At 42.6% G+C, this 15,627-nt stretch overlaps 1 pseudogene; it reads right to left on the bottom strand.

Annotated features, from left to right (window-relative positions):
* LOC106560942 (hydrocephalus-inducing protein-like) overlaps positions 1-15,627 on the bottom strand; it is a 45,664-nt pseudogene that overhangs the window by 24,463 nt on the left and 5,574 nt on the right.

A 15,627-nucleotide genomic window follows, 5' to 3' on the forward strand; every position in this document is an offset into this window, starting at 1 on the left:
ACAGTTTTAGAAATGTCAGCGTGTTTTCTATCAAAATCTACTAATAATATGCATATCCTACCTTCTGGGATAGAGTAGCAGGCAGTTTAATTTGGGCACGTCATTCATCCCGAATTTCCGAATACTGCCCCCATCACTAAAAAGTTTAAAATCCCCAGCTACAGTAAATGCAGGCTCAGGATATGGGGTTTCCAGTTTACATAGAGTCCAATGAAGTTCTTTCAGGGCCGTTGAGGTGTCTGCTTGGGGGGGATATACACCGCTGTGATTATAATCGAAGAGAATTGTCTTGTAGATAATGTGGTTGTGCCCCTGTGACCACAATTTTGGACCCCCTTGTGGCCCCCCTAAATGTGGAGTATGAAATAATTTTTAGATAACAAATGTTTGCTATCATTCTTTTTTTACATCCGTTATTAGACAGTGGCAACGCGGAACACTAATTTAACCCACACATTTTCTAGATTGGACGGCTTTAGGAACACAACAGTATCGTACCACATGCAAAACGATATGACAACAATAACGTTTAACCTGTTGGGGATAGGGGGCAGTATTTGCACGGCCGGATAAAAAACGTACCCGATTTAATCTGTTTACTACTCCTGCCCAGTAACTAGAATATGCATATAATTGTTTGATTTGGATAGAAAACACCCTAAAGTTTCTAAAACTGTTTGAATGGTGTCTGTGAGTATAACAGAACTCATATGGCAGGCCAAAACCTGAGAAGATTCCAAACAGGAAGCGCTCTCTCTGACCATTTCTTGGCCTTCTTTGTCATCTCTATCCAAAACAGAGGATCTCTGCTGTAACGTGACACTTTCTAAGGCTCCCATAGGCTCTCAGAAGGCGCCAGAACGTTGAATGATGACTCTGCAGTTACTGGCTGAAAAACAGTAGCGCATTTGGTAAATGGTCGATCTGAGAACAATGAGACGGGGGCGCGCGTGCACGTGAAGAGTCCATTTTCCTTTTTCAGTCTTTGAACAAAAACAACGACTCCCAGTCGGAATATTATCGCTATTTTACGAGAAAAATCGCATAAAAATTGATTTTAAACAGCGTTTGACATGCTTCGAAGTACGGTAATGGAATATTTTGAAATTTTTTGTCACGATATGCGCCGGCGCGTCACCCTTCGGATAGTGTCTTGAACGCACGAACAAAACGCCGCTATTTGGATATAACTATGGATTATTTGGAACCAAACCAACATTTGTTGTTGAAGTAGAAGTCCTGGGAGTGCATTCTGACGAAGACAGCAAAGGTAATCCAATTTTTCTTATAGTAAATCTGAGTTTGGTGAGTACCAAACTTGGTGGGTGTCAAAATAGCTAGCCTGTGATGGCCGGGCTATCTACTCAGAATATTGCAAAATGTGCTTTCACCGAAAAGCTATTTTAAAATCGGACACCGCGATTGCATAAAAGAGTTCTGTATCTATAATTCTTTAAATAATTGTTATGTTTTTTGTGAACGTTTATCGTGAGTAATTTAGTAAATTCACCGGAAGTGTTCGGTGGGAATGCTAGTTCTGAACGTCACATGCTAATGCAAAAAGCTGGTTTTTGATATAAATATGAACTTGATTGAACAAAACATGCATGTATTGTATAACATAATGTCCTAGGAGTGTCATCTGATGAAGATCATCAAAGGTTAGTGCTGCATTTAGCTGTGGTTTTGGTTTTTGTGACATATGCTAGCTTGAAAAATGGGTGTCTGATTATTTCTGTCTGGGTACTCTGCTGACATAATCTAATGTTTTGCTTTCGTTGTAAAGCCTTTTTGAAATCGGACAGTGTGGTTAGATTAACGAGAGTCTTGTCTTTAAAATTGTGTAAAATAGTCATATGTTTGAGAAATTGAAGTTATAGCATTTGAGGTATTTGTATTTCGCGCCACGGGATTCCACTGGCTGTTGACTAGGTGGGACGCAATCGTCCCACCTAGCCCAGAGAAGCTAATGTAACTGGCCCCTCTAACCGTACTACTGGCCCCAGCTTGGCCCCCCCAGTTGAAATGGTCTAGAATCGCCACTGTCTGGAAGGAAACCCTTGCTCGAATTTTGTCTACCTTGTTGTCAAGAGACTGGACATTGGCGAGTAGTATACTCAAGAGCGATGTGCCCATCTACGGAGCCTGACCAGAAGGCAAGGTCAGTACAGGGGCATCAAAGCTGGGACCGAGAGACTGAAAAACAGCTTCTATCTCAAGGCCATCAAACTGTTAAACAGCCATCACTAACATTGAGTGGCTGCTGCCAACATACTGACTCAAATCTCTTGCCACTTTAATAATTAAAAATTGGATGTAATAAATGTATTGCTAATCACTTTAAACAATGGCACTTTATATAATGTTTACATACTCTACATTACTCATCTCATATGTATATACTGTACTCTATACCATCTACTGCATCTTGCCTATTCCGTTCGGCCATCGCTCATCCATATATTTATATGTACATATTCATATTCATTCATTTACACTTGTGTGTGTGTATAATGTAGTTGTGAAATTGTTTGATTACTTGTTAGATATTACTGAACAGTCAGAACTAGAAGCACAAGCATTTCGCTACACTCGCATTAACGTCTGCTAACCATGTGTATGTGACCAATAAAATTTGATTTGATTTGCATAACAGATTCATACATGGAAAACAGCTAGTCAAACATTTACTCAAAAGTGAGTATGTTTTGAAATGTCTGTCCTATATCTGAGAGATATAGCAATTACCCGTATACCTTCTATTTATATTCACTTCCATTCATTTTTCAGCCCAGTATCCTGATTTTCAGGATGTCTGCTGGTCTGACAAAAACTCTATTGCTCGGCCACCGTCCACCGCAGATGCTGTGGATTGAGACGCAGCCTGTGCAAAAACAAAACATATCTCTCGACGGATTTTTATGGGGATTTTTTTATTTTATTTACTTCGTATGTCTTGAGTGGAGCATGTGGGGGCCTCAAGCGGATAAATTATTATTATTTGACCAGCTCATGAGGCCCTTTGATGATGTGAGGCCATGAGGCAATTGCCTCTTCTGCCTAATGGTAAGTCCGCTAGTGTATATGTGTGCACTTTTTCTTGAAGTGTCTCAGATATTTTTTCCTGTGGGTTTCCTTCGATAATAGCTGGATTTGGCTTTCCTAGCGGTGCAATCATCTTGCTTTTGCCACTTCAGAAAACTGTAAATCCATAATCCCAGATGTGGGCACTCCAGTACAATACAGTGCATGCTTACACGCATACACTGAGTGCACAAAACATTAGGAACACCTGCTCTTTCCATGACATAGACTGAACAGGTGAATCCAGGTGAAAGCTATGATCCCTTATTGATGTTACCTGTTAAATCCACTTCAATCAGTGTAGATGAAGGGGAGGAGACAGGATAAAGAAGGATCTTTAAGACTTGAGACAGTTGAGACATGGATTGTGTATGTGTGCCATTCAGAGGGTGAATGGGCAAGACAAAATATTTATGTGCCTTTGAGGATAGGTTAGTAGGTGCCAGGCGCACTGGTTTGAATGTGTCAAGAACTGGAACACTGCTGGGTTTTCACGCTCAACAGTTTCCCGTGTGTATCAAGAATGATACACCCAAAGACATCCAGCCAACTTGAAACAACTGTGGGAAGCATTGGAGTCCACATGGGCCAGCATCCCTGTGGAACACTTTCGACACCTTGTAGAGTCCATGCCTTGACAAATTGAGGCTGTTCTGAGGGCTAAGGGGGGTGCAACTCAATAATAAGGAGGTGTGTCGATTGTTTTGTACACCCAGTGTATGTGTCCTGTTTAGTTAATCTTTAATTCTTAGGGCTAGGGTCTATTTACCTGAATTTCCACCTGACTTATATGCCCAAAGTAAACTACCTGTTACTCAGGCCCAGAAGTCAGGATATGCATATAATTGGTACCATTGGATAGAAAACACTTTTAAGTTTGTAGAAATGTTAAAATAATGTATGAGACTATAACACAATTGATATGGTAGGCTAAAATCTAAAGAAAACCAACCGGAATGTTTTATTTTTTTGAGGTCCCAGGCTCTTATAATGGAAAGCTATGGGTCCTATGCAATTCTAGCACTCAGATTGCAATTACTATGGCTTCCACTAGATGTCAACAGTCTTTGTTCAAGGTTTCAGGCTTGTTTCTTCCAAAACGAGGAAGAATTTGGAGTTTTGGTACAAAGAGTGTCAGTGGAACATCAGAAAAAAGAGGATGTGCGCCTGCTAATTTTACTTTTCTATTAAACATACTACTTTCTGTATGAAATATTATAGTTTATTTACATTTCAGGGTACCTGAGGATTAAATAAAAATGTAGTTTGACTTGTTTGAACAAAGTTTAGCGGTAGCTTTTTGGATTCATTTGTCTGCATGTTGAACGAGTGGATTACTGAAATCGATGGAGCCAACTAAACAGACTTTTTGGGATATAAAGAAGGATTTTATCTAACAAAACGACTGTTCATGTTGTAGCTGGGACCGTTGGGATTGCAAACAGAGGAATATTTTCAAAAGTAAGTGATTTATTTAATAGATATTTGTGATTTTATGAAGCCTGTGCTGGTTGAAAAATATGTTGATATGGGGCACCGTCCTCAAACAATCACATGGTATGCTTTCACTGTAAAGCCTATTGTAAATAGGACAATGCAGTTAGATTAACAAGAATGTAAGCTTTTAAATTATATAAGATACTTGTATGTTCATAAATGTTTAATATTACGATTATTTATGTTGTCGACAGGTGTCCCGCTGACGGGACGCCTATCCCTAATTAAACACTCCTCATTAGAAATTCTTACATCCACAGTTAACAGGAGTGGAATTTGTTATCAGCCTCTTAGGAGAAAGGAAAGTAGTTTGATGAGCAGTCTGATGCTCTGCATCTTTTCAATTGAGGGCGAAATTAACAGCTTGACTAAATGCAGTCTTAATAAGGAGAAGTTCCATTCCTCGGCTATACCAGCTGCTTCTACACCATCTGTCCCCTTCTGGAACTACATGAAAACTGGAGCCCTCCTGTGTGCCTCAATAGAATCTCAAATAAACAGTGGAACCACAATAAACAATATCCACAACATTTATAACAATAAGCCACCCAATACAGGGAAGGTGAGGAAACGTTTAGGAGCACACACACGCAAAGGTCAGGGATATTCTCTGCTTAATTTGTACGTTTTAGAAGTGGAGAAGTGGAGGGTGGGGAAGTGGACCTCTCTCTTCAGGCCCACTGTGTCCTGCTGAGGATGGTCTGCGTAGCGCACTTCCAGAACCTCCTCAGCCACTCACCTGGCGGTACGAGGGGTCAAAGAGCACCCACAGCTCTGTCTGCACTCCTACAGTCAGCACCCGGGTCTACAGACACATAGACATGGGGATATGGTACCCGCAACTCAATACTAAGCATGAATAGTCACCTACAAATGTTACATAGTTAGATTATATTAAGTCTGAACCGAGGCTATTATCCCTGTAATGTATTGTACAAATACTAGTTGTTCGAGGATAGGCAGTTTGTGTGTTAGATTCATACATCTAACACACAAACACATTTGAAAAGATAAGACTGATTGTGAAGATGAAGTAAGTTAGAGTAACTACTGGTATTCAATACTGTAAACTCTAGAGACTGGGAGCATGTCAATTGATTATAATGCCCATATAAAAGCTGCCCTGTCGTCCTCAAATAACTCCTTAAAGGTTAAGCAAAGCAAAAAAGACCCAATCTATAATCTCCATCTATCCCTCTCTTGTGTGGGCAGCACAATTTACTGCAGGCCTTATAGATGGGCAATTCATTCTCAGCCTCTCTCCCTCTACTCAACTCTACTGCATTTCTTATCCCTTTCTTTCTTGCTATCTTTCCTTACCCCTTCCTCTCTCTCTCTCTCTCCCTCTCTCTATCTCTCTCTCCCTCTCTCTCTCCCCTCCCTCCCCCTCCCTCTCCCTCCCTCCCTCCCTCCCTCCCTCCCCCCTCCCTCCCTCCCTCCCTCCCTCCCTCCCTCCCTCCCTCCCTCCCTCCCTCCCTCCCTCCCTCCCTCCCTCCCTCCCTCCTCCCTCCCTCCCTCCCTCCCTATCCCCTTTCCCTCTCCCCATCCCCTTTCCCTCTCTCTAATTGCTTTATCCCGGAGAGTTCCTCTGCACAAGCAGCCTGTAAATCAAGAGGAAAGACTGTCAACACATAGATGAATGGGACAGAGTCAGATAAAAGAATGCCACTGAGAAATTATAATTTTCAGTCCTAAGAAGCTGATCAGCAACAGGACCTGAAAGCAGCTGCCAGGAGATGTGAGATGTGTGTAAAAATATGCACAGGTTCAGCATGAAAGGGGCGATAATACAAATATTGAGCTAGAGTTTGTGCTTGTGATAATGAAAGTGAAATAGGGGGGACAGAAAATCATTATGATGATAGTGGTGACTCCTCATTCTTCCTCTCATTCAGAATTAAATCATTCAGATGATATGAGATAGAGAGTGCTTTTTGCTATCCCCACAAAATCCTTAAATAACTTACCCTAGTTTTTGTAACAATAGGCATAATGTGTATCAGGTTTAAGCTAGCAATATCAGGTTTTTTACATTGGATTCGTCCTCAAACCACCACATCCACCGATGTCACACTTTCACATCTATGGTGAAAGGTGACAAAACTAGAGCGGTGTTTGTCAGACCATGAGAAATGTCTGTAGTGTCCGAACGGTTTGACCTGCAAACTATTATGACCACTGTATGGAACAGGGACACTCTCACGACGGTCGTCGTTTGGTCTACAAACTAATGTGACCACTCTATGGAAAGGGGAGGTTCCCACGAACATTATGGTGTTCATTTTGCTTTATAGCTCCCATAAGTGTCACGGTACTCCTCTGAAGGTAACCAGTACCAGTAAAAATAAATGAATGGAAGTATGAAGGTAGTTTTGTGCCTACTATTATATTATAATAACATATTCCCTGAGCTTTCTTGTACCGCCTAGATACAGGAAAAACACTTCAAAACCTTTCTTTTGTGACTGTATTTTTGCCATTTCTGAATGTGTTATTCAATGCATTTCTCTGGGCTATAGTAGTAAAGGCCAAATTACATTTTTGATACCTAAAAGTGTCCTAAAGTTCAAAATCAAATAGCTAAATGATCCATAGTATGACCAATTTAAAACAATTCCATAATTATGTCAACTTAGAATTTTGGACTTGAGCCAGAACCCCTCAAATCAACAACTTCCTCTCCTGTCCACTGGGCCCATGCATATATGTATTATTGGCAGTGGCGACCCGTCATTCAGGGCAGGTAGGGCAGAGCACCACCTGTTTTGAGCATCACACTTTTATTTTGGCATTGTCATTTTGCCATTAATACGTGTCACAATGTAAAAAATGTAAATGTCATTGAGTTAATAAAGCCGCATACAAACATGGTCTCTTTTATGCTTTCTTGAGTAAGGCAGCTCCAAAATGCAGGTGTTTCAGCCTAGCTCAGTGCTTTCTGTGGTGGTGGGGCTAGCCAGCAGAAAATACAGACCGTTGTGCCTGATTGGCCAGTTTTCTGTCATGATTGTCTCAGTTTTTTGTCACTCATGGGACAGTACGTCGTCCCTATTTCTGAGTTTAGAGCTCGAAAATATTAGCCCCTTGGGTTCTGCCATAGTTATATTAGAAGTGCCGATCCAAGAAGGCTCAAGGTCATTGGCCATAGAATGACATCAAATCACGTTATATCTACTGTACAGTAGCTTTGATTGGACTTATCATGTCAATATCTTACTTTCAAAGTCTTAGCAAGCAGTCATCATCAGTTGTCGACAATCTACTGACAAATACTTTTTAATCCTTGTCATATGAAGAGAAATTATAGATAAAACGTATCGGTGCTCATTGGCCGTTGTGCATAAAGATTACACAACAAGTTGGAATTCGCAAATTCAACAATGAGTCATTTGGAAGGAACCAGTGACTAACTGCAAGCGTTGCAAAGAAACCTCTAAAGTTAGCCTGCTGTTTGTGTTTTTCTTTTCAGAGTTCCCACCATAAGTCCAGAGAATGCCAGACTTTGATGACAAAGTTTGGTGACGAAATTTGCCCACAAAGGACTGCTGCGCCACCTTCACAAGGTGAGTCCAAAAATGTATTGTATGCTGCTGCATCAATGATGTAATATGCAAGGGAGAAATGTATATGGTAGCTAAGAAAGTAATACTAAGTGCATGTTGTGTAGTAAGCTGTTAGTAGCCCATGTGCCTCACCCTAATCATTTGTATTGTAAACACATTGTTCGTGGCCCGGTGTGTGCTTGTTTGGCTACTTTTTTGTACAGCTTTGACAGTGCTAATGATAGTATTGGTGGTGCTTGGCTTGCACGTGCAAATGAATAGAATTGTGTTATTTGACGTGTCAAATTCAAAGCTTGTCAAATAGTGTTATATGACATACCTTTTTTGACACACAAAGACCCACCTACTGTTTTAACTTGGTGGTGCACAAATAGCCTATAACCTGTTTTAGAGAAATGTAATCATTGAATATTGTAAGAGCTTTCATTGTCTGTTTAGATGCCCCATTTATTTATCCTAAGGTTCTAACTTGTACAGGGAGTACACTGTAAGAACGGCACATGTTCTGAATTCTGTCGCTGTACATTTCAAAAGTGCTGAACAAATAGTTCTATTGACTACGTCTGTCCTAGCTCGCTCATGAATGTCTTTTATCGAAATTACAGATTGCCTCTTATCTGCTTGTCGTCCCCTTATGCCATAGTTTGTACATCTCAATTGTCAGTAGAAACCACATTTGTTTAAGCAAGTCTGCCTTATCAGCTATGTTTTCTTAAAAGGCAGTAAATGAGGCTGAATGAACTGTAACGCTGCCAGACAAGGCTCCGCTGACAGCCAGGTGTAGCAGTGGTAAGGTGTTGGGACTCTGCTGTTGGGACAGCTTTACCAGGCAGTGTAAGAGGATGGCCCTAAAAATTGTCAAAGACTCCAGCCGCCCTAGTCATAGACTGTTCTCTCTGCTACCACACGGCAAGCAATACCGGAGCGCCAAGTCTAGGTCCAAGAGGCTTCTAAACAGCTTCTACCCCCAAGCCATAAGATTCCTGAACACCTAATCAAATGGCTACCCAGACTATTTGCATTGCCCTCCCCCCCTCTTTTACACCGCTGCTACTCTCTGTTGTTATCATCTATGCATAGTCACTTTAATAATTCTACCCACATGTACATATTACCTCAACTAACCGGTGCCCCCGCACATTGACTCTATACCGGTAGCGCCCTGTATATAGTCTCGCTATTGTTATTTTACTGCTGCTCTTTAATTACTTTTTAGTTGTTTAGTCGTTTTAGTCACATAAAAAACTGCATTGTTGGTTATGGGCCTGTAAGTAAGGCCTACACCTGTTGTATTCGGCGCATGTGACTAAAACCATTTGATTTATGTAGGCGCTAACAGTTTGTAGGCACCGTTTGTCACCGTTGAAGTGCAATTAATGTATTGTTTAGTGTTGTGTAGCGGCTTTGCTGGCATGTGTAACCGATGTGAAATAGTTAGCGGGGTGCGCGCTAATAGCGTTTCAATCGGTGACATCACTCGCTCTGAGGCCTTGAAGTAGTTGTTCCCCTTGCTCTGCAAGGGCTGCGGCTTTTGTGGAGCGATGGGTAACGATGCTTCGTGGGAGGTAGTTGTTGATGTGTGCAGCGGGTCCCTGGTTCGAGCCCAGGTAGGGGTGAGGAGAGGGACGGAAGCTAAACTGTTACACATGCATCCCACATTTTTTTTGTTTGCCCCACCAAGATTTACATGCTAAAATCAACACTGATTATTGGTTACTAGAATCAGGGGCAAAGCTTTTGTGCTCTGCCAGAACCATTGCCATCTCCACATCATAAATCAGGAACAAACTGGTGCAGAAGTGTACAGTGTAATTTGCTTAGGAGGTAGGAGATAATCACTGAGATCCAGCTTCACAGAGCATGCAAAGCACTTCTGACACTGGAGCTGTAGAACATCGAAAAAACACAATGTCTCAACCCAGCCACTGATCTGCTGCACAATGAATGCCTTCAATGAACAAATGACTGATGTGAGGTCTCCTTTTTCAAACATTATGAAATGTGTGTCATTGGGCATGGATGGCTGCACCATGATTGTAGAAACTTATGAGATGAATTCCATGCACTTGCACCGAGGCTTGTTTCTGTTACGTAAGGTGTGAGCAGAGAGGCAGTAAGTTTTAGGCTTTGGGTGGTTGGTGTCGCATACTGTACCTTCTCTGCTAAGAAGCTGAGCTGCTGGGAGGAGATGTCCAAGACAGGTGATGAGCTCCTTCCCACTCTGGTGACCTTAGCATGGTGTGACACACCAGCCTCTCTCAGACCACCTGGGTTAGAAACACAGGTATTCAGTACACACATTCAGTTAGCTCAAGACAACATTTATACCGTTATATGCAATTCTGCACTGAAGCTCATATTTTGACCTTGTGTAGGTATAAATGTGACAGTTTCCTATAACTACCCAACAGAAATACAGCCCTGTCCTGCCCTGCCAAAGCTTTCCTGAAATACAGCCATGCTCTGCTTTGCTTGGGATTTCCTGAAATACAATCCTACAATTGCCATTCAAAGATATAGGGGATCAGCAGAGGCTGCAGTGGCATGGGCTTACCTCTGGTTCTCGCTTCTTTCCCTCTCCTGTTCACCATTCAATCAATAAGGACTCAAGGAGAAATGCCTCCCAGTAATACCCCAGAGAGGAAGTCAATACCCAGGCCTATGCAGCGTGACTATGGTCAGATGAAGGGGGCTTTAAACACCTTTATTTCTGTAGTATTCAACCTTGAGCCCCCTGTGTCATTATCTGAAATCCTAGCTAAGAGTGCACTTACTGTAATTCACATGTTTGTCCAAATGTTAACGAATGTCAATAACCAGCTGTGAATACTATTATTAAACACTGGTAATGGTACACTAAAATGAACTGGTTTGGCTGAACATAAAAACGAATCCATAAAGTTAGTCCAACGTGGTGAAACATACTAGATTCGTTTTGCAAATAAAATTGAATAATTTATTCAAAGTCCAACAACTGTGGGTGCTGACGAAGACCAATGCAGTCGGTGTCGACATTTTCCCCCCCGTAACACATAATAAATTATCCAATATGCACAGACTGTCATTGACGAACAAAGACTGTTAACACAGGCAGCCCAATTCTGATCTTTTTTTCACTATTTGGTCTTTAGACCAATCAGATCAGCTCAGAAAAATATTTGAAAAGATGTGATTGGTCAGAAGACCAATACGTGGAAGAAATATCAGAATTGGTCTGGCTGTGTAAAGGCAGCCATATCTGTTGCTTGAGGGAGTGTATCAAATCAAATGTTATTTGTCACATGCACCGAATACAACAGGTGTAGACCTTACCGTGAAATGCTTACTTACAAGCCCTTAACCAACAATTCCATTTTAAGAAAATAGAGTTAAGAAAATATTTACTAAAATAAAAAATAAATAAAAAAGTAACACAATAAAATAACAATAATGAGGCTACATTATGTATAGACTGGGAGTACCGGTACTGGTACCGAGTCAATGTGCGGGGGTACAGATTAGTCAAGGTAATTTCTACATGTTGGTAGGGGTAAAGTGACTATGCATAGATGATAAACAGCGAGTAGCAGTTTGTGTAAAAAGAAAGGGGGGGAGGGGGGTGTCAATGCAAATAGTCCGAGCGGCCATTTGATTAATTGTTCAGCAGTCTTATAGATTGGGGGTAGAAGCTGTTGAGGAGCCTTTTGGACCTAGACTTGGCGCTCCGGTACCGCTTGCCGTGCGTTAGCAGAGAGAACAGTCTATGACTGGAGTCTTTGACCATTTTTTTGGGCCGTCCTCTGACACCGCCTAGTATATAGGTCCTGGATGGCAGGAAGCTTGTCCTCAGTGATGTACTGGGCTGTACGCACTACCCTCTGTAGCGCCCTTACGGTCGGATGCCAAGCAGTTGTAACACCAGGCGGTGATGCAACTGGTCAGGATGCTCTCGATGGTGCAGCTGTCAAACTTTTTGAGGATCTGGGGACCCATGCCAAATCTTTTCAGTCTCTTGAGGGGGAAAAGGCATTGTCGTGCCCTCTTCCCAATTTTCTTGGTGTGTTTTGACCATGATAGTTTGTAACTTGAAACTCTCGATCAGCTCCACTACAGCCCCGTCGATGTGAATGGGGGTGTGTTCGGCCCTCCTTTTCCTGTAGTCCATGATCATCTCCGTTGTCTTGCTCACATTGAGGGAGAGTTTGTTTTCCTGGCACCACACTGCCAGGTCTCTGACCTCCTCCCTATAGGCTTTCATCGTTGTGTCGTCAGCAAACTTAATGATGGTGTTGGAGTCGTGCTTGGCCACGTATTAGTGGGTGAACAGGGAGTACAGGAGGGGACTAAGTACACACCCCTGAGGGGCCCCCGTGTCGAGGATCAGCGGGGCAGATCTGTTGCCTACCCTTACCACCTGGGGGTGCGGCCTGTCAGGAAGTTCAGGATCCAGTTGCAGAGGGAAGTGTTTAGTCCCATGGTCCTTAGCTTATTGATGAGCTTTGTGGGTACTATGGTGTTGAACACTGAGCTGTAGTCAATGAAAAGCATTCTCACATAGGTGTTCCTTTTGTTCAGGTGGGAAAGGGCAGTATGGAGTGCAATTGAGATTGCGTCATCTGTGGATCTGTTGGGACGTATGTGAATTGGAATGGGTCTAGAGTTTCTGGGGTGATGGTGTTGATGTGAGCCATAACCAGCCTTTCGAAGTGTGTTATGGGGCGTAGTCATTTAGGCAGGTTACCTTCGCTTTCTTGGGCACAGGGACTATGGTGGTCTGCTTGAAATATGTAGGTATTACAGACTTTGTCAGGAAGAGGTTGAAAATGTCAGTGAAGACACTTGACAGTTGGTCCGCGCATGCTCTAAGTACACGTCCTGGTAATCCGTCTGGCCCCGCAGCCTTGTGAGTGTTAACCTGTTTAAAAGGTCTTGCTTACATTGGCTATGGAGAGCATGATAACCGAGTCGTCCGGAACAGCTGGTGTTCTCATGTTTCTGTGTTTCTAGATCTCAATGTACTATCTTACTATCAAGTTGTGTCTGACAGAGGAGTGTTTGCCACCGTTGTCACATGTTCCCACCTTGGAAGAGTCAGAGGAGCCCTCCAGCAACATGTCAGCAGTGTGTCCCGTGCCGAACGCATGGGATGCAGGCTGAAGACTGGCCCATCTACAGCTGGGTGAACCAGGGAGCTGCGACCCTTTTCCTCCCTGGTTGTATTGGTGGGCGGGGGGGCCTCTACAGAGGAACTGGAGGTACCCCTCTGTGTTCCAGTATAGCTGGTGGGAGGGCTGACGTCAGTTGGTCACTCTAAAACAGTACTGATATGGACCAGAGCTGGGGAGCAGAGGACAGAAAAGAAGCTTTCAGGGAAATAATTGAATGACTGGTGGATTTGAATGGGATTTGAATGACTGATTTGATTGAATATGTAAAGTATGCACATATGTACACACTCCCTGCCTGTACCTGAAATGTGCCCCCAGGTCCAGACTGGGGACAAAAGGACGGTTGGTGACAATGGTAGTGCCCTTGCCATTGGCAGAGAGAAGGATGGTGTGTTTCATTATCCTGGATGGACAGGTGCAGCTTGTCCTGGAAGTGCACCCTCAACAACCATTTTGAGTATTATTTGACCCTGCTGGTTATCTAACGTTTAAAAATCTTGAAGAACAATCTGGCCTTAAATGCCCATATACTCTTAAAATCTCCACCAGGCACAGAGAAAAAGAGGACTGGCCACCCCTCAGAGCCTGGTTCCTCTCTAGGTTTCTTTCTGGGTTCCTGCCTTTCTAGGGAGTCTTTCCTAGCCACCGTGCTTCTACATCTGCATTGCTTGCTATTTTGGGTTTTAGGCTGGGTTTCTGTATAGCTCTTTGTGACATCTGCTGATGCAAAAAGGGCTTTATAAATGCATTTGATTGATTGTCATCTAGGTGAGCCACCAGCCTCAGCTCCAACTTCCCCTGGGGTGGAACCTCTCCCTCACTGGGCTCCACCCGCCGCCTGCTGCGAACCTGGAAAAAAACAGTGGCCTTCTGTTACATAGGTTTTTACATCTGATGTAGTAAACGACATAGAATCACTATGTAATAGGTGTAGTACTGCCAGTTTAACCATACTTTATAATGCCGTAAGCCAAAACACATAATACAATTTAGCAGACGCTCTTATCCAGAGTGACTTAGTAGTGAGTGCATACATGTTCATACTTTTTTTGTACTGGCTCCCAGTGTGAATCGAACAGACAACCCTGGCATTGCAAGTGCCAAGCTCTTCAAACTGAGCCACATGGGACCAAATTCAATATACCTGTATAATGTATGATAGATTCATTGAGGGGCTTTGTAAGAGTATGTCTGTGATGTTCATTAAACATTCTCAGGTTAGTCAAACATCCAGGAGGTTAGCCAAAGGCAACAACAGGCAGTGAACCCTTTTATGTTTGGGCCCATAGAGATCATATATTCTATAAAATTCTGTGTTTGGGCCATTCTTACAGAGGGTCTGAGTGCTTTCGATTAACCAAGAAATAAAATGAGGGCACCACACATGAAGCAATTTGACTCCTTAATCAGAACCTTATCTGTCTCTTGGACCAAGCACTGTTTTATAATGAGAGGTAATGTAGTGATAGCAGGTCCGGGCTCCCTCCAGTCTCTTCCCTACTAATACTGTCTTATCTGTGGGCCTTTTGGGAGCCTGGTGAAGGCAGAGGAAGGCTGCAGTGGGGCAGCTCACTACTCGTCTATCAGTTTTACAGAGAGTGTGAAGCTGCTAATTGAAGCAATCACAGACAGGCTAGGGTTTTATCAGATCCAGGGCCCAAAAGCTGTGTTGCTATAGATACCAGGATTGATACAGAGGATTCAGCCTGCTTTCGCCCTATTAGATGTACTGAACAATCTAATTCAGCTTGAAAACTGAATCTTCATCTAAAGAAAAAAAGCAGAATTCCCCATTCTATACTACACCATTCTAGATTGCTGATTGATTTAGATTCAACAAGGAAATAATCTAAAAAGGAAACAGACATTCATCTTCTCTACCACTACATCTTCAGCCTTGTTCACATCAGCAGATAAGACCAAAGTGCACCAGTTGCTCTCAATATATCTTAACTATTAGCTGAAAGAGGATTTAAAATCAATTTTCCATGCAGCAGCTTCCTGATTGATTTGTTGCACATAAAGTTTTAATAGAGATTTTCAGATTGAATCCAGCGCTGTGACACTGGAGTAGGCTCTCTGATTGATAATGCTTAATTTTTTCAAAGACATTAATGAGCTCCGTGTATGTAGGGGAAAGGTGATGGCAGAGAGGCACAGGCACTACACTTCTGTAACAAACTATCTAGTCTACAAGGGCAGAAAGGCTCACTTTTTTACAACTTCCTTGCGCTGACATTGGCTATGCAATGAGTTGGATTTAATTGGAGTTTCAGTGTGTGCTCGAGTGTGGAGGGGACCTTATTGAACAGAGCATGGTCTGCTGGCGACAGGAG

The sequence above is a fragment of the Salmo salar genome, chromosome 10, assembly GCF_965601325.2.
Source record: "Salmo salar chromosome 10, fSalSal1, whole genome shotgun sequence".
Lineage (NCBI taxonomy): Eukaryota > Metazoa > Chordata > Actinopteri > Salmoniformes > Salmonidae > Salmo > Salmo salar.